The sequence below is a fragment of the Rattus rattus genome, chromosome 3 (genome assembly GCF_011064425.1).
Source record: "Rattus rattus isolate New Zealand chromosome 3, Rrattus_CSIRO_v1, whole genome shotgun sequence".
NCBI classification, from domain to species: Eukaryota; Metazoa; Chordata; class Mammalia; order Rodentia; family Muridae; genus Rattus; species Rattus rattus.
Genome location: NC_046156.1, coordinates 170,524,605 through 170,544,622, shown reverse-complemented (window position 1 = coordinate 170,544,622; position 20,018 = coordinate 170,524,605). Strand labels below are relative to the sequence as shown.

At 41.0% G+C, this 20,018-nt stretch overlaps 1 protein-coding gene across 2 annotated transcripts in view; it reads left to right on the top strand.

The window, feature by feature from the left end:
* The first annotated feature begins 202 nt into the window (after positions 1-202).
* Prlr (prolactin receptor) overlaps positions 203-20,018 on the top strand; it is a 169,088-nt gene continuing 149,272 nt past the window's right edge. For both annotated transcript variants that reach the window (XM_032898787.1, XM_032898789.1), the window contains exon 1: positions 203-455. The gene's annotated coding sequence lies outside the window, so the exon portion shown is untranslated. The remainder of the gene's footprint in view (positions 456-20,018) is intronic.

Genomic DNA, 20,018 nt, shown 5'->3' with positions numbered 1-20,018 from the left:
CATGCAAAACGGATCTGGAGGGAAATCAGAAATTTTCTTGTCCACCTCTTCTCTGCATTCCGATTCCCCCAACTATCTCTGTCACCTTGTAAAACTGGCAGGCTCTGGACCTTTTGCACGCTGGAGAAAATTCACTGTTTTGCCTCCAGCAAGGAACATGCATGTTGCAACACTGACTCCTCCTCTAGTGAAGAAAGAGTGAACAAGTGCACCGAGTTGAGCTTCTTCTCAGAGACACGCGGCTGGCGACAGCGGAGCAGAGGCTAAAATCCCCAGACGCTGGGTCTTCTGGGCTGGGCTTTCCCCGCCTTCCTGCTCTGTCTCACTCGCTCGTCTCCTGCGTTCTTGATTTTACACGGGGCTCAGGAAACAGCTTTACCTGTCAGAGACAGAGCTCACGTCCTTTGCAGGAAGTGCACAGCCTCTGGTATGGCAGACTTTTCTCTCCAGCAGAAGTGAGTACCCAGGGCAGACAAGGATACGCTCGGCCAGGGGTGGTGCGGGCCGGCGCTTTCCGGGGTCGTGGGTTCGAGGCCCCGAGTGGGAGCGGAACAGTTGGCTGCAGTCGCGGACAGTTTGGGAAAACGCCAACCAGCAGCCAGAGCCCGCGGGCGCGAGGAAATCCCATCCCGTGCCGTGAGCGTGCCTAAAGCCAAACCTTAATGTCCCTCTCCAGAAAAGCTAAATATATGCCAAGGTACTGGCCACCCAACCCAGCTTTTACAACTGCTCTCGGCCGGCGTATTTTAAAATAAACCCTGCAAGCGCGCCCTTGCGATCGAGTTTCGGCGGCGTGATTGTGAGGTTGCAGGTGGTTTGTGTCGAAATGAAAAGCTGGGGAAATAGCGGGGAGGTGGAACGGGCTCAGGCAGGAGACGTGGTGGCAGCCAACTTGGGTAGTCTCCTGCCGGCTGCACAGCTGGGTGCCAGGTGAAGGTACAGAGTCACCTGAGCTCCCACCCCCACTCCCTGAGGCAGGCTGAGTGGTGGCTGGGAGCGCGCAAGGAATTCAAGCCCTAGGGGTAGAAGCTAGGACACTCCGCTGGAGCAAAGAGCAGGGGATCAGGAAGAAGGAGGATAGACTCCAGGAACCCAGACTGCTGAGGCAGGGAAAGGCAAGGGCTGTAGCTGTGTAGAAAAATATCCTGTTAGTGACCTCTACCTGTGTGGTAGGGAAGCAACCCATGTTTCCTTAATAACAAGCAACTTGGCGTTTTTTGTGATTTAACTTGAAAATGTTTGCAACCTGTTATTAATCTCACGGGGGGGGGGGGAGTCCTTTAATCTTCATTCATGGAATTGGCTGGAAAAGATTTCCCACCGGGGTGTCTTGACCAATCCTAGCTCTGCCTCCCTTGGCTCTACAATCGGTGTTCACCTACTCCTGGCCTCAGTTTACTCTGCGTACATTTAGGGAAACTAATGGTTCTTGCTGCAAGTGCTTAATGGAATAGAGGTGCTGAATAGAGCAGGAGACCGGAACATTCTGATGTTTTTGTTTGTTTGTTTCTTTGTTTGGAGGTGGTTTGTTTGTTTGTTTCAGTGGCTCTTTCAAAGTAGGGGTCCTTTTGAGAATTGATTGCGAGTCATTTCCCCAGGGTAGAAACTGTACTTCAGGGACAGATGAAGAATTTTATATGGACACCCTTTGTTGACCGTGGCTGAAATTCCTTGTCTTTGAGGATGCTGCATCACGGCACACTCCACCAAGATTTTGCTGGTGGCTGTGCTGGGCGTGGGAATAACTGGTAGTGTTGGGAAGGTCTGAGGTAACTACACTCTTGGGAAAGACAGCACGCCTTCCTAGCGGGACCCACACAGTGTGCATCCTCCACGGCCTCATCAGTCTGTGTACTTCCACCGGACCTCTCCTCTCAACTCTTAATGTCCTACCCTAGAGCAGTGGTTCTCAACCTTCCCGATGCTGAGACCTTTTTAATACAGTTCCCAATGTTGTGGTGACCCCCAGACATAAAATCATTTTCATTGCTGCCTCATAACTGTAATTTTGCTACCGTTATGAATCGTAACACAAATATCTGTGTTTCCGATGCTCTTAGGTGACTCCTGTAAGCGTTGTTTGACCCCACCCCACCCCCAAAGGTTGATAACCACTATTCTGGAGGTTTCTGTCCCCAAACAGCTCTGGAAAGCAGACTATTGGGGAGGGAGTCAGTGTCCACATGAACCAATGTCCTTCAGGGCAACTGGCTGGGTGTCAGAGCTCTGGGCCAAGGCTTGGTTGGACACAAAGCTTGATTTGCTCCCCAAGCACAGTGTGACTAAATACTTTGGGCATATGTATTTTGTACAGAGCATTGAGTCTAGTGCAAAGGTCTAGAGCATTAGTAAGGTTGGAGAACCACTGGCCTATAGGGTCTCACACCTTCCAGTAACTGGAATCTTCTGCTAACAGTACAGAGGGTGCTTAGCAGAAAGCAGGAGGCATTGCAGCCTGAGAGGCTGCGCTTCAAATTGTAGCTACAATTCAGCAAGTACTAGAGTTCTCTGAGCCTCCCTTTTCCTGGCTGCAATATGGGGAATAATTCTGTTTTTTCACGTGTGGTTGTTGAGTAACTACACACATGCCTGACCCGTGTTCGGTGATCAACTGTTCTCATTAATGTTAATGTGACATTGCAAGCGCCCACTGGTCTCATGGCTTTTAGAGCAGCTCACTGTCTGCCCGATGGGGCTTACATTACCAGGAGACCGAGTGGCACCAGCTCATTAGTCTCTAAGATGAGAGAGAGGGGTTCAGAACTCAGGGTCAAGTTTACTCTCTGAACTTCGATATGGCAAGCAGAGCTCTGTGTACTGGCAACAAGTAAAACACTTCCAGATTGGCATGGATTCTCAGAGCCTTTCTTCCTTGTCCTTTTTGGCCTATGATTTTGAATACAAAATAACCATCTTTGTCAATATCTACAAAAAGTTGAATATGAAACCAATTGGATATAAGTCCCCTAGACCTATCCCCAAATGCACAGAGACTACAAGTGTCTCTGTGGGGATAAATGGCTCGACTGCTGTTTCATTGCTTGGCACAAGTTAAGATTTTAACTCCACTTAGAGTCTGTCCCCACCTGTCAGGTTCAAGGAGAAGACACTATCGAATCTTAAAAAGAAGGAAATAGCTTATGTGTAAAGCTCGATGTTCCGCGTGTTCTTCAGAGCGCTTGTGTGCAAAAGACGATAATATTGATACTCACTACAGTGTGTCAAACACTTCCATACAGAGCCTTGGACTGTTCTCATGGAAACACTAAAGGTATGAGCTACGTGTAAAGATTTATAGGAAAATGAGGACTGCAAGCATTTACTTAATCAACCCAGCCCGCACAGTTTGGTGGGGGCCCTGGTCTGTCTGACTTTGACATCCATTTTATTTCCCGTTATCCAGTGCAGCCAACCTTCCCCATATCAGAGCATTGCGTCATGCCAACTGGACTTGGATTGTTCTCAAGGGCAGGGACAACCACATGTGGTGGATGGTTTTACTTGAACACATACTACACTTGTGGTACATATTAACAACAACAAACCACTTGTGGGTGGTAATTTTCCTGTCTCTTCCCAAGCTCCACTGGTAAATTTCAGAGAGGTGATAATCAGTATCAGCAGATGACGCTGAGGTTGGCTGGCTGTCACTCACTTCCTGGGCCGTTCTTTCAAGTTCAAAGAACTCCGAAACTTTTATTTTCTACTAGCGTTTGGGTCAAGACACTATTTACATTTGCTTCTTGTGTTAAAGATTCATTCATTCATTCATTCATTCACCGTTCTGCTGTCCTCTACTATGTGCGTGGTTGTACAATGGAAGAAAAGGCAGGAATCTGGCTTCTGTGGAACTTTTATGCGAGGAACAAAAGTAGTTCGCAGGTAGGCGAAGAAACACATAGAGATCATTCCGGGTCTGGTGAGGCGGCCCCGTGGGGAAAGACATTTGTCATGAAAGTCTGGAGACCTGAGTTCAATCAGTGGAACCATGAAATGTAGCAGGGAAGAACCAAATCCACAAAGCTATCTTCTGCCCTCTACATGAATGCTGCGTCAGACATGCATACAAGCATACATGGTGCATATACGTAAAGAACGACGATAATAAATAAATCTATCTCAAAGATCATTCCAGCTATTGATAAAGAAAATACAGAGATTATAGAACCACATGGGGTTCTTGAGTACTTGAAATAAAGCTGATTCCTAGAGAAAAGTGCTTGTTTTGTAAAACACTCTAAATTCCAAACATGTAGCACTCCATGCACACACAAAAAAAATCAAATTTGTCCCTAATCTTAGTTTGTGTATTAAAATTATAAATTGTATATAAACTGGTTTAGGTAAAAAAAAAAAGTAATCAAATTCAGCTTTTAATTTGTTTTAATGTGGCTTAATAGCAATTTTAAATCACATTACCTAATGACTTACATTACATTTGCTTGACACAACACTACTTAAGACTGATATTTGAGCAAGATGTAATAGGAATATCTGTCTCCCCCTTTATCCTGGACATATCTTTTTTCTCTAAGTTTGACTAACATTCTTCTTATGTCTATTCCAAATTCAGTTACTTGATGAATTAAAAGAGTTAAAAAAAAAAAAAGAAAGAAAGAAAGAAACCCTCATCTCATCCCTCATTCTCAGGGTATCCAGGTCATATAGTTAAAGCAATCCCCTCATGTTGGTATTAGATTTGATAAAATTAAATCTGTGGCTACATTTGCACCTGGGTACAGTCCCTTGTATAGAAATCAGAAATCTCAACAAGTTCTTCACAATATCCAATGACCAAAGAACATTAAAAAAAAAAAAAAAAAAAAAAAAAAAACACTGGATTTATACCTTTATCTTTAAGCTGCTTCGTAAGATGGGGCATCTGTATCTTGTAGTCCTTTGGAAGGCCGAGGAGATGGTAACTAGGATTGCACACGCATGTGCAAATCTCCTTGGGTCATCTCCTATGGCGATAAGTGTTTTCTCTTACTGGCCTCTTGATTAAAACCGCTGGAACAAGAAGCAGCCTGGATCTCTGGAAGGCCAGCTCCAGGAGCGTCACAGAGGCTGCCTTTGGTTTCTTCGTTCCCTGGCTAAAATGGCACTTGAGTATGTCACAGAAAGAAAGATATAAATTTTTTTTGCCTGCAGTTCCATTTACTGGAAAGGGAAGGACAGCCAGACGCTAGAATGGGAAGAGGCCTCTGGCTTGGGAGGTCAAACATCAGGAGTCAAAGATTGTCTCTTCCGTTGGTTAGGGTATTATGCTCCCCTTCTTTCTTCCACTAATACCAGAATAAGCTTAGACTTGACATAATAAAATGGCAAGGAAGATGATAATGGAGAAATATGCTATAAAAATTATCCTGGTTATATCACTGATAGACTGAGCTCTGCTAGACTCTATAACCATTTACCAGCAAGGAAATATTTTTGTTGTGTAGATAGAGCAGAACAAAATACAAAATGCTCTTTGAGGCATACAAATAAAAATTCGCAAATGTTATTTCCCACTGGAGTTCTAAATCTGGGAGGAAAGGTTTTAGAAATGGCTGATTTGAGTTGAAGAAACGTCAGTGAACGTTGGCGAATAAACATCCACAACACATATACACACATATATGTTATATATGATATTTTGCTGCAATATATCATATAATATGTACTACTATTTTACATAATAGATTATTATCACGCATGTGGAATATATTCTCTGGTATGGAAAATGCATCGAGCATAATTGGACAGTAGCAGTGTAAGAGAACATTCCCTGGTTATTAATGAAGGACATAAGCAATTAGACTTCAGGGATCCTGGAGGATAGGATCCATGTAAGTTCTGACGTTCATTCCTGATGAAAGTTGGGTGTTGGGATGAGATTAGACATCACAGAAGGAAACACAAGGAGACGTGGGACAATGGAAGCAGGCATGGTGAGTTTGCTGATGTGGTTAAAAAACCAACAGGTTTTTCAGTGACGCACATGGCAGACCGAGATCTTAGAATTGCCCAGAAGCTTAAAAACGGCTGATGCCTCAGCCCTGTCTCTCCAGCCTTCTCTCTTCAATCCCGGATTGGAATCTAGCTATCAGCTATCAGTGTTGCTTTGTTTTTAATTCCATGAAGTGTTCTAATGTGAAGTCAGAATTTGAAAACCATCACTGTAAGTGATAAAGGAAATTCTTCGAAAGGCATACAATAGAAAAATAAGGAATACCATCTTTGGTTCATAGAAAGACCTGTGTATTTGTACATAGATTTCCAAATAATTACCAGCTATGATCTTGTCTCCTTGGATAGTGCATCTAAAGCCTCATTTTGATTGACCCTTTCTGTGTGCCTTGTGTGCTTTGGGTGTGTGCCCCAGAGTCCATCCCAGCAAAGTGTGAGCAATTGGTAGCTCTGACTTGGTTTTAATCACCAGGATGTGCACAGTCACTTCATGGCTTTATTGCCATGCCCATTAATATCCAAGGTGACTATTCTATAATAATTTATAGCTCTTTTCCTTTCTCCAATTTTACAATTTGGGAGATGGATGTTAATGACTTGCCCTGGGCCATGGTATTGGCTAGAACAGAGTGACAGAGATTAGAGTCCTAGCTTCTGAATTTCCTAAATTGTATTAGGTTCCCAAAGAGAGTCTGCCTAGCCTCCTGTTAGTGACAAAAGCTTTGTTTCTAGCAGTGTTATTTCTTACATAAATGAATGTTTGTTACACATGGGTAGGTAAAGATTACAAACCCCCTTAAGCTGGCAGTGCTGGGATACTATGGATATCCGCTGCCAGAAAGCAGCCTGACAATACCCCATGAGGCTTGGGTCATTACTCAAGTGACACTTGGTCATGCCTACTTATAATTCAAAGCTCTTTTGTGGGACGCAAGGACTCTGGCTGTATTCTTGCTGACTTCAGGGTCTCACAAAGTTGCTGATCTTTCTTGTTGTTGATATTAACTCCTTCTTATACAAGAAAGAAAGGAAAAGAAATGAGAGAGAAAGATGAGAAAGAGAAAAAGGGAGGGAGAGAGAAATAAAGAGCCATCTTTCTACAGCTGTACCTTTAATTTTATTTATCCTTATATTTTTAGATTTATTTATTTCATTTTGTGTTTATGAGTGTTTTGTTGTCTGAATACACCACAGGCCTGCCTGGTGCCCAAAAAGGTTGGAAGAAGGCTTAGGATTCTCTGTAACTAGAGTGACTGCGGGGGGGGGTGCTATGAGCTACCACATGGATGCCAGGAACTGGTTATGTCCTCTGTAAGAGCAGCAAGTGTTATCTTATCCTGTGCCATTTTCTAGGCCCCAATTTTTACTTTCTTTGATCCACGTTCATTTCCTGTGTGTCCTATTGTGCTTCCTCTACACGCTCCTCAGTACCATTTTGTATCCTCTCTTGGTCCTCCCTCTAGTCTCTTAGACTTTAAACTATTTATACCTAGATATAAAGCCTAAGATGGACGGAGAAACAGACAGATAAAAACATTACGAAGTAGGATCGACCGCTGAATGAGAATATGTGGGGCGTTTTGTTGTTGTTGTTTGTTTGTTTGTTTTGTTTTTTTCTTTTTTGAGTTTGGTTCATCTTGTTTCCTGTACTCCTTTCCAGATCCAACCAGTTTCTCACAAATTTCATGATTTCACTCTCTTTTTTCAGCTGAATAAAATATTAATGTGTGTGTGTGTACAACCTTTATTCATCTACTAATGGGCATCTAGGCTGGTTCTACTTCCTTGCTCTTGTGAGGAGAGCCTTAACAAATATGGATATGCAATTCCTTCTGTGAAGAATGTGGAGACCTTTGTGTATATGCCCAGGGGTAATATAGTCACATGATAGTCATATTTGTAATTTTTTTGAGAAATCTTTAAATTGATTTATACACCCACCAGAAATAAATAAAGTTCTTTTTTCCCTCATGGTATTTGTTATTAAGTTCCTTGATGATGGGCATTCTGACATAAGGTAGATGGTGAGATGTTATCTAGAGGCAGTTTTGTTTGTTTGAGACAAGGTCTTAGTATGTAGCCTTGGCTGACCTCAAACTGCTTGCCCCTGCCTCCTGAACACTGAGATTAAAGGCATGTACCACCATTCCCAGCACAAATTCGTTTTAGTCTGCATTTCCCTAATGGCTAAAGATATCAAACACTTTTTTTAAAAAAACACATATTAGCCATTTGTGCTTCTTCTTTGAGAATGGTCTGCTCATGTTCTTTGTCTATTTCCTGACTGGCAAGTTATTGGGGAGGGGGGTTTATTTTATGTGTGTGTAGTATTTAATTCTGCAGTGGGTTTAAATTCTGAATATTAGTCTCGTGCCAAGGCTTCTCTCTCATTCTGCAGGCTGTTGGCTTGCTCTTCAAGCTGCACTATTTTTTTTAAAGGAGTACTGTCTACAAGTTAGGTTTTTGCGAATGGTGAGACTGGCATTTCTTCTAAAGGATGATAGAAAAGGCCAGCCCATCACAAGAAGAATGGCAGACTCTTCAAGGCAAGAAGACAGGTCATTTTACATTGGCCTCAAATGCTTTTCTCTTTCTCTGTCTTCAAATCCATTACTAACGTAAGAACAATCACCAAAAGCTTTAGCTATGGCAAAAAGCAAGCTCTAAACCAGTGGTTCTCAACACTGGTTGCCTAGGAGGATCACCTTGGGAGCCTTAAAAGTTACCAGTAGGCCCATTGAGTCAGATTCTGGGAATGGGGCCTGAGAGTCTGTATTTATTTATAGTTCTCCACGTGAGGATGGCATGCATTCCTAAGAATTGCTTCTCAGCAATAACCCAAATCTTAATTACCTTGTATCTGTATCTTTTATTGCTTGTTTTAAGTCACATGACTGAGAAATCCAAACCACTCTTTCCTGTGGCAATTTTTATTGTGCTTCATTTAAACGTGTATGGTTTTCAGCACAATATTAAGTTTTCTCTCTTTCTCTTAGCAGACTCCGACCTCAAAGTCACCCCCAATGACCTTATGATCAAACATTCTTATATATAATTTAAAAGCCAGATTGCCAGAAGGCTAATAATTATGAGATGGAAATATGAAGGTTGAGCCTGCCTGCCACCCATGTATTGAATTTCTCAATTGCTGTGTTGATCTTTAGCTGACCAAGACTTGCTTTCACATCATGGTCATTATCGGGTCAATTAGCTCCATTCTTAGCATACTCACACCCTTATTAAAAGTATTATGACAGTGGTAGTTTCCAATGACTGTCATGAACAGGTTTTACCAAGTTAACTTGGCCAAGAACTAACTAGGTTGTGTAATGACATTTCAGACCTCGGAGGGGGAGAAAAAAAAATCACTTGGTTTTCAGAGACTTCCCACAACAAACTAAGCAAGAAGAATAATGAAGATTGATTTGGAAATAGTTTCAAATCACCCTGTATATCCAAGCCTTTGGGATGCAGAGAATAATCCTGAGACCAATCACCCACGCTCGAGCTGAGTGTGAGCGCCAGTCCTTCTCAATAAGTTGTGTTAATGTAAAACAGTTAACCATGGCTTTAGATTAGACTTAACCGGACAGTGAGAAGGTGAGAATCATGAGCCGTTCTCCTGTCCTTGGGGTTCTGAGCTGGCGAGATTAGTAGTGAACACAGACACTGCTGAAGAGGTTTCAGGGAGACAGATGGGCAGAGCTCCGTTGTTAACGAAGCAGCAGGAACATCTGACAGTTTTTTCTCGCTCCCTTTCCATGTGTGCAAGCTCTACAGGGGCCCATGATTAGAGCTAGAGATGGAGTCAGGATACTTTGGGGGAATTTATATTCCAGCAATAAAATAACATAGGTCTACATTTTTAAAAAACATCAAATAAGAATGTATGCTAAGGAGCAAAGGAAGATGAAGTTTAGTAACTAGAGGCGTATGGGTTTCAGTTGAAATGGGCCTGCATGAGTTGCCCTCTCTTGAGTTATGTATTCTAATGATCAGACCAATGCCGTGAAGAAAAACCATATAAAAATCTGAGAGAAAGATGGCTCCAGGAAGAGGGAATGTCAAGAGTATGACATATATGAGCAAAACGAAGGAGGCTAGTGTGAGTTAACTCAAAGGGACTGAGACAGGCGTGGAAAGAGATCATAGGACACCATAGGATCAGTGTCTAAGATCAGAGGGCAGAGTTAGGATTTTTAATTGCCCTGAAGGAATCACTGGGAGGTTTCTAGGCAGGGAAAGAGTGAGATTTAAAATACAGTTTTAACATCACTGTGGTGACAGACTGTGAAGCAGAAGCAAAGGGAGCATGGGATGTTGGTGTGAAAGCAACTGAGAGAATAGGTTGGGTTAAGCGGCAGTGATAGAGAAGAGGGGTGTCAGATCGAGAGTACAATTTTGGAAGTTGAAACAGCATAACTTCAAAATGTCCAGGCTGTGCTAACAAACCTAATCCTGTCTCTTATAACTGTTCCCACCCAATCCCAACTAGAACCATTGGGATTGAACTAAATCTAGTAGCATGTAGTACTGCTTAGCAACACTAATAGTTTGGGGCTTCTCTTCTTCAACCACAAGAAAATAAACTCCATCCAAGGAGAAGTTTCTGTTTGCTGTTTATCACCTTCTGACTGTAAAAATTCCATCCTGTGTCAAGACTAATCTCACAGGATTGTGGTTTTAATTACAGTGTTTCTGGTAAGCGCTGGAGTGGACACATTCAAACAGTAAGTTTGTATTTTCTGAGCATCTTCACACCGATTGTATTTACCAACTCCTCAACATTATTGTCTATGCGGTTGCTCAGTTTCTCCATATAAATGTTAACATCGGAATGACAAGTACTCAAGGAGCCCTTACTATCTGAAAGGACGTTCTTTGAATTCCAGGTTTTAATTAATTCATCTCATCCATCCTTATAATAATTGGGTATTCTTGATGTGGTTTTACCGATGAAGAAATGAGACATAGTAAAAGACATTGAGTCATTTGCCCAATATCCTATAGCTTCCAGGTGACAAAGCCAGGCTTTGAACTGGACCTGGTTAGAAAGCTCTGGGTCTCTGCCACTAGGCTATGCCTTTTGCATCCAGTTCTTCCATTCTTTCCTTTACATGTGAAGCTGTCTCGAGAGACTGGCTTCCTTCACTTGGCAGGACTTGAAGAGATTACATGAGACAGCTCATCTCCAGGAGGACCCACCGTCTAACACACCCACCATATACCCAGACATACGCATGTTCCTTCAGCTAGGTCTCGACACCGTAGCCAATACCAAGAGCCAGTTGCTACACACTCTTCTTGTCCTCAAACTCCTTCCTCACCTCCACCCTACCTCCAGGAGGACCCAGCCCTCTGGGATGAAAACACACCCACCAGGTTATTCGTGTCCCAGACATGAGGAGGAGTAGTGAGACGCTTTATGTATACCCAAGTCTCCAGGTGAAAATAACTGGGGAAGCACAGTGGGAGAGCTAGGTCGGTAAAAAAAGACCGACTAGGAGATCTGAATAAATTAGGAGAAATCCGAGAATAGCCTAAATCTCAGGATAAAGGCTGAGGAAGTAAAAAGGCAGAAGTAAATTGACCACCACCCAGGTGTGGTCCAGGTGTTCAGTTCCACACATCGGCCGGGCTCAGCAGAGGTCATGCAGTGGAGACTCGGGTGTTTACTACTTGTCCTTCAATGGGAGGCCTCTGTCCAACAATCCCTCAGTTACAAAGTGGCCAGGCCCCAATATGGCACTACACCTACCTCCTGCATTGTGCCCACCTACCACCTCAGGCAGGTTTCCTTGGTCTGAAAAGACAAAAATTACCTATGAACCATGCATAATGTTCTAATTACTCCCTAGGATTCATGAAATTTAAAAAGCAACCAAAAAAATTCATTAAACATTTTTGTTATCACAATATTTGTAAAGATGGTGGAGGTTTTTCTCCAGAGTTTCATTAGAAAACATAAAGCAAGCCGAGGGACCACGATGATTTCCCTCTGTGTTCTTAACCTTCCAGCTCACATTTGCTACTGGTGTATTCTTCTCTCAAGGGACTTGACTTCACAATAAGGAGCATGAAAATAGCAGACATTTTCCCTCCTTCTGGTGATGATAATAAGAATGGATCTGTAGTATTGAGGTTTATAAAAAAAATCAATTAAGATTTCCTTAGACTACATAATAAACTCTTCAGAAGTGACGGTAAGACAGTAGCTGCAATGACTCACGATGCTGTAAGTTTAAGCTCAATAAATATTTCAATTAAAACGTGATAACAATCTTTTCTTTTGCTGCAACTGCCATAGGGTAACTTTTAATAGAGACTGATAGGCATTATTGGGAGTGTTAATGTTAATCAAATGATTCATCTGTTTGTTTGATTTTTCAATAAAAGTGTTATTACATCATATAACACATATCACATATTTCTCCCAATTTAATTAACTGCCAGATTCAAAACTGCAGAAGCAAAAGGGAGCTATGCTTTTCATTAAGTTTTGAAGGTTTCCCTGGCAGAATCAATTAATTAAAAAAGTTAAAAGCCGTTTCAAATATTTGAATATTCTCCAAAATACTACAAAGGTCTTAATTTAAAAAATATTTCAACTTAAAGTCATGAAGTTCTTTCTTTATAGGAGCACTTTGTATGGAAAGTGTAATTATGCCCTCAGATAATACCAAGTCCTTCAGGGATCAGAGCAGCATGACAGCAGTCAGAACCTCACAGAGTTAATTCAGTCAGTTTGTTCAGCATTTGACTGGATGTGTCTGGTTTGACCTTTCAGATGACTTCCTAGGCACCACACCAGTGTTCTTATCTGTGACTTTTAAACTTTTAGTTTCACTCATGGCTTAAACTAAAGAGGCAAAAAATATGCATGAAATTGTCTTTCATTCTTATTCTCCAGCCTTTGCAAAAATTTAAAAAATCCATGTATGAATATGAATCAAATCCTCTTATTACATCTTTCCACTGCCAAAATATTACAATTCCATGAGGCCAAAGCCCATGGTTGGCTCTAACTATTACCAATACTAAGTCAGCATCAGGCTGGAATTTCCCTTCTAAACTTAATTGTAGTATTTAGTGTGGTTATTTGAGGATAAACTGAAGTAGTTTCAAAGAAATGCAGAGAAAGAAATGAAGTTAAATGGGAAGCCCACTTCTGTATAGGTAGCCATGATCTCTCAATAGTAGGACCATAAAAATTCCAGTAGGATTTGTTGAGTATCCAGGGTGAATCCTGGGATCTAAACCTGCTAAGACTCCGTCTTATTCAGAGACTTGAAATTATTATTATCTATATTCCCCCTTTGGTTTCAAAACTGGTATGTACCTACTGTCAGGGGACTAGTGGTATATTTTCCTGTCATTCTCAGCCTCGGGTTATCACATATTTTGAAATCGCATAGTAGAAAAGTACAACATGGATCGTATATTCAGAACGCTGGGTAGAGTTGAAAAATCAGTCAATGGAATTATCTGCCTGTCAAGGTGTGGAAGAAGGATTAGAGAAGTCAAAACTCTGCCCTGAAGGAAAATCTTAAAATGTTTTGTTTGCATCCATAATGCAGTCTCATCTTTATCTATTACCTTATGTCAATCATGTGCTCTTTGGCCGGCACCACTACATTTTAAGATACCCAAGAGCAAGATTGTCATGGTTTCTCCTTTATGGACTGCTGGAGAGCCCACCATTTCCTTAGAGTTCCAATACTCATTAAGGGTAAAACTTAATAAACATTGTATACCACTAGAAGACCCAGACCACTAGGAAAGCCAATAGCTGCCCCTGTGACTGAAAGAGATGAAATTGACTAATCACCTATACAGGCCTAGAATCTAAGATTCTAAGGCAGAAAACCATCTTTCCTGTTGGCCTCCATTCCAAGATATACGTGGCTGTTAAACACTGATGACCGACTGATTGTGTGCTTATCTTCTATATAAATTGCTTTAGGTTTTATATGAGGCCTGAGGGATGAATTTACCTGCTCATTCCAACCCCTCTATACTATCATCATTCTCTAGTCTAAAAAGAATGTTTTTCTTTCATTCACACCACTGTGACAGCCCCAGATGCTTCTAAGTCCTCTTTGCTTAGCCCTCCTCACAGTTATGTTTCTGCACTCCTCTTTAAAATACCTCCTCCTCTGAACTGAATAATCCTAAAAATGTTCAAAAAACCCTATAAACAGTGCAGGGCAAGAAGAAAATGCTCCTGGAGTTTTCATGTACACCATAGTGGAACTACCTAAAAAATAGGGTAAGAGAGGGTTTCCTAGCAACTATAAAGGGGAACATGTTAGAATAGGTGAAAATTCCCATCATCTCTTGCAGTAGCTTCTCTGGTGCCCCTATTAAATACAGTTGTGATAAAGTCCTCTTAGTAACCAGCTAAGTTTTAAAAAGTAGCCCTCAATGTCAGAGAAGGTATTGCTAATTCTGAATACCACAGCTTTAGGCTTTTCCAAGGACTCAGAACTTGCTTTGAACAATAGAATCCTTTGCATATCTTGCAAAAGGGCATTCGCTAGAATAAGGCATATTGCTGAACTTTAAAGGATAGTTATGGAACAAGTTAGTGACCCATGGAAACATCTTTAAATTTCTTTGGAACCTTGGGCTCATCATTTATAAAAATGAACAAGCCCAGGCTTGCATACCAGAACAACTTTGAGGGTGTAATCTCCAAACTTACTTATCTATTATTGGCTTTCCACGAGAGCCCCAATAGTTATAGCTGTACATTCGAATGCTGTTCGAATGCTGTACATTCGAAATGACCCTGAAATGGTGCTGTGGCCAGCAGTTTGTTGCTTTGCTGCTTTTTCCACTGAGCCACAGATGGAACACTTTCAAGGCCATTGTTCTCACTAAATATTTATCTGGAGAGCTACATTATGAGTCTTTAGAATCCAAATCTGATAACTATATAGGAGAACTCCTCAGGAGAGATGGGCTAGAAGATTACCTCAGTATTAACATCTCCATTTGCCCTACATTCGATTCCAGCAGACAAATCATAGCTTGTTAGGCAGTGTATAATTCCCAGAACATTGAAGGCAGAAGCACCTGTTCTTCCTCTGGTGAAGCCAAGGCAAATGTAAAGATCTCAGAAACAAAGCAGCACCACTGGCAACAGGCACAGGGAAGAAGGCTGGAAAAAGCTCTTGCTGGTGGAAGCAAAGCTGGCCACTGGGGTGGGAGAGCCTGTTAGACTGCTCTCTGACTGGACAAAGGCCTGAGTGGCCAAAGGCAAGACTGGGCTCATAGAAACCGAGCCTGGGGCGGTGGGAACTGAAGGCTAACCCAACAAAGCAGATCTGTTTCCATTTGTGAGAGATGGAACGATATGGGGTTTATGAGTCACCATCCAGGAGGCCAAGGGACTGTGAAGAAAGAAAGTCGGATTCCTCTGACTGTTCGGAGGGGCCCTCAGATGTGCATGGTGTATGCCACAAGTTGAGGGTGGCCACACAAAAAGAAACACATTTAGCTGCTGGTTGCTGTGGTTTATCTTTGGTTCGATTCTCGTGTAATTCCATAAACATGCTTGTGGTTGTTGACATTAGAAAAAAAAAACTTTCAATTGTGGAAAAAAATATGTGGCAAGAATCTAATAGCAAAAAACTATTAAAGAAATTAAAAATATAGACAGGAACAATGCTAATAAGAGACATATTGTTGCACTGTTAGAGTAGGAATCAGTAAACACAGTGAAGGCTTTGGGATCTAAAGCATAAGCCTGAGTAATAACTTCCAGCGTTGTGAATTTCTTTTAGAATAGAACTTTACACATGGACTAAGGTAGTCATCAACTGGAAGATAAATCAGATTTATGTATTCTCACCACCTAGATAAACTATGTAAGGCTGTAGCAAACACATGTTCAAATGCAAAACAACTTCCCATCACAGTAGTATTTCATGGAAACCGTAGTGGCATAGTAGCCTTGACCAAACCCTTTTCAATGTATCTTCCTTTAGAAGCAAGGGGTGTGATTATTGTATAATGTAATCTATATCTCTGATTTATGCAAGTAGCAAAGATGCTACTCAATTGTCAAGCATTAAGCTTCTCTAAAATCTTCCCTCTCTGTAAGTAGGCAGCAGGTGAAAGCATCCAGTAATGAGCAAGCGTGTGCTGAGCATGGAAGAATGACACTGGCTATCTGATGGCAGTTAAAGACTAAATCCCAATAGAGTCTCATACTGCTATGGTGTCTTGTTTTGTTTTTCTTTTTTCTTCTTTTCAGTGTCAGTGGACCACACCGAAGAAGACCTTACACATGGTAGACAAATACTGTAAGCCCAACTTGTACCCCTAGACACTGTTATGGTTTTTGTCCCATCAGTCCTGACAGGAAATTTAAATCCTTCTAAAAAAGAATTGGGGGGTTGGGGATTTAGCTCAGCGGAAAACTTTAAGGCGCAAGGAAGGTTGGTTAGCTCCGAAAAAAAAAAAAAAAAAAAAAAAAAAAAAAAAAGAATTGGTGTCTCAGAAAACTTGAAGGTATTATAGTAGTTTTACCCTCAAATGCACAGCTCTCTGCCTTCTAATTGACATCAATCTGTAAAGGATGAACCAGGTAACGGTTAGGAAGTAACTTGTTCCCTCTTGTATAAAGATGGCCTCTTTGCTCTGAGCAGTACTATTAGACAAAGATTCTGGGAATTCTTCCATGAGTGAATCTTGTTTGAGAATACATGTCCCATTGTGCATATTGAAAACAAGAGTGTCACAAGAGTGTAGTAGTTTCTTAAATTCCTTTTCCTGTGTAACCTTTTGCATAGTGTAACTATTGTGACTATCAAAAACATATCATAAAATGTGTATGTACATAGAAATGTGTATGTACTATGAAAATTCTTATATGACAGAAGGAACTCACCATTTCTAAAAGCTGGTTTTTAATTATTTGTGGGTAAATCACTTCTAGAGTAAGAAAGTATGGCGTGTTGATCCAGATACCAGAAGGTCTATATTTTAATTCCCTCTAACTTTATGCCATTTCTCTGATGAGTTTCATTCCTCGATAACTCAATGATTATGTTTAGATGGGAGACCCAGAAGTGGAAAGAGCCAAAGCTAGCCAGAAAATCTGCTGACTTGCTGAACATCATGAAGCATCATTAACTTCCAAGCCTGTAAAGATAAGAAGACCAGCAAATGGGATTGTCTTTATAGGATTATTCAGAATTACTCCTCTGGCCAACATTCTGCATCTACCAATATCTAGAGATATTGATATCTAGAGAATTTCTTTCATCCTGCTTAGCATGAACATCAAAGATTAAGTATGTTCTTTATCTGCCCTTTATCTGTCCTGGACTGGAGTCATTACATTTTCTGTTAGAAATAATAATTGTATTTTAGCCTTTGTAGGCCACATGGCCGTGATTGCTCAACTCTGCCCTTTCCGTGCAAAGCTAACCATGGACAAGGCATGGATTGTGAGCGACTGTTCTCAAAAACAATAAACAGAACAAGCTCATTATAGACTCTTAAAATTCTCTGAATCCCAAGTATCTATCTGAAGTCATAACTTGACTTATTGATTCTAAATTAAGTCTAATCTATTAATAATCTATGGTCATTGAACACATTTCTATCACAAATGACTATCTAAATATTTGCTTGATCTCTTGGCACTTAACATTAACAGATCATGAATCTCTTGTCACATATGGATTTTTAGAAGTTTTGTTTGCTCTATAGACTACTTTTGTAGTCAATAACAAACATACCTTGACATAGCAAGTATTTTAAGTTTATTTTCTGCTGGACTGTATAACAGATCCTCTTTCATTTTCATGACTCTGATTTTAAGGGGTTTTACATCATTGTAATATTGAAAAGTGATTTATTTAACCTGACATTTTCTATCTGTATATCTCACACGTCTTAAGATAGCTGTATCTTTGTATACGGAATAGTTCTAATCTTCCTGATTTGTCCTTAAATAGCCCTCCTTGCTCATCTCCTTTGTTATTCTATGCCTCTATCACTGGTTCACATTAGTTAGTTCTTGAACTCTAACAACTATTCTAGAACACTGTGTTCCAGGTTGGTCACACCAACTACTCTTCCTACTAAGGAAGAGAACCTTTTGAGAAGAGTAAACAACAAAAGGAAAGTCAGAAGTGTGAAAGTGGGGTAGAAGTTGAGAAAGCACAGAAGAGTTTTGAAGACATAAAATGGGGTACATGAAAAAAAAAGATATTGTCTCTTGTAAAAATGTCCCGAGCTGACTATAGACCTGTTGATAATTCCTTTACATTTCAGTTGTGACCACAGTTAAGCTTTCTAGAGTGTCAAGGGGAGTCAGGACCACTAATGATCACATGGTGACTCTACTAATTAGTAGAGTAAAGATCTCTACTAATAGTTGGTCTCTGTCAGATTGCATGCCAAGAGTTTACACACACCACATTCATTCTGCGGGATGAGGAAATCTGGGACATATTTTAACATAATGGGCTAAATAACTTTGTTACACCGATCTGGGAAATTTTACTTTGCGTTTGTTTCCTTCCCCTGACTTCCTGATCCAGTGGGAAAAGTTAACCTGCATTAACTGAACTGAGTTATGGAAGGACTTATTCTTTCATTGAAAGTCTTGTGCAGAATTTCAAAATTAAAGCTCATCATAATTGTCATTGGGAAATATCCTATGAAATGTATAAATCAAATATTAGTCACATGTGTAGAAACTGTCCCAGGTACTGGAGAGAAATACTAATGAGCTGACGGGTCTCTCTATCTACACAGAGTTTGTGAAATAGGAAGGAAACAGATGTCAATCAGTCTCCCTGGATAAGGATATAACTCAGTTGTAGGAAATTTACCTAGATTATGCAAGCCCCACCCTGACACACACACACACACACACACACACACACACACACGCGCGCGCGCGCATGCAAATCAAGCACAGGGCAACACAAGCATAGCATATTATATTATCTTAGAGAGCAAATCTAAACCAGTGAAGACAGACCCCTAAGTTCAAAAACAGGAAAGAATTTGCATAATTACAAGGAGAAGAACTTTCAGTGTCACTGAAGTAGAGAGAGCTTGCACGTATGTGGGATGGAAGAAACAGTGCGGCTGACCAAAGTTGAAATCAGCGTGAGAACAAACTGGAAAATGAAAGCACTGTCAGGTCACAGAAGCACTGAAACGCCACAGAAAGCCTGTAGGTCATGCACAGTGGAGGCATAACATGAACGAGTTACTAGATACTTGAAGAACCCCCTCACTTTGCTCTAGATAATATTTTGTGAGTGAGCTTGGATTCCTATGGACCTGCTATGAGGAGGATATTAGTAAGAAAGATAAATGACAAAACTAGTGTCTGGAGGAGGAGGAGACGCTGCAGCAGCAATAATAGAAATTTGGAAGTGATCCAAGCCCATTAGGCCACCGCGCACTTGTGATAGTTCCTTTGGGACTGCACAGAAGTGAATGGTGTACCACACTCATCATTTGACTCCCCAGAGAGTGTAAATACTTTGGTATCTCCGGCACCTAGTTCAGATGGCAGGGAGAAAAAAGGCTGAATTATACTTTGCTTAGGAAATCGGTAGAAATGGTCTTCCTTGATGTTTATGACCCGTTCCGTCTAGGCATCTGAAGTCCCTGTGTCCTCCCAAACGGGCCAATTCTGAACAGCGTGTGCTGACTGTTCCTTTGATCTTTGAAACTGAGTTTCTGGCTTTTGTCTTTGTTTCTGTCATTGACTAGCTTTCTACACATTTTGCTTCAGAGAGGAGGCTGTAGCCTTTGCGTGCTCACGACTGTTTGATTTTATTTGGTACTTTCGGGAGAAGGAAGAAGGTAATTTTGTGTAAGAACAGAAATGCTAGCTTACTAGTTTCTTACAAACTATGCCTCTGAAATCAGAGAATGATCAGAAGGATGGATGTCTATATGGGTTTAATATTGAGTAGGCTCTTTTCCTAGCATTATGGGTAAAATTTAAAAAAAAAGCACTGCCCATTATACCATTCACACAAAAAAATTACAATTTATTTAAGATGAGGTGTTTTTTCTTTCTT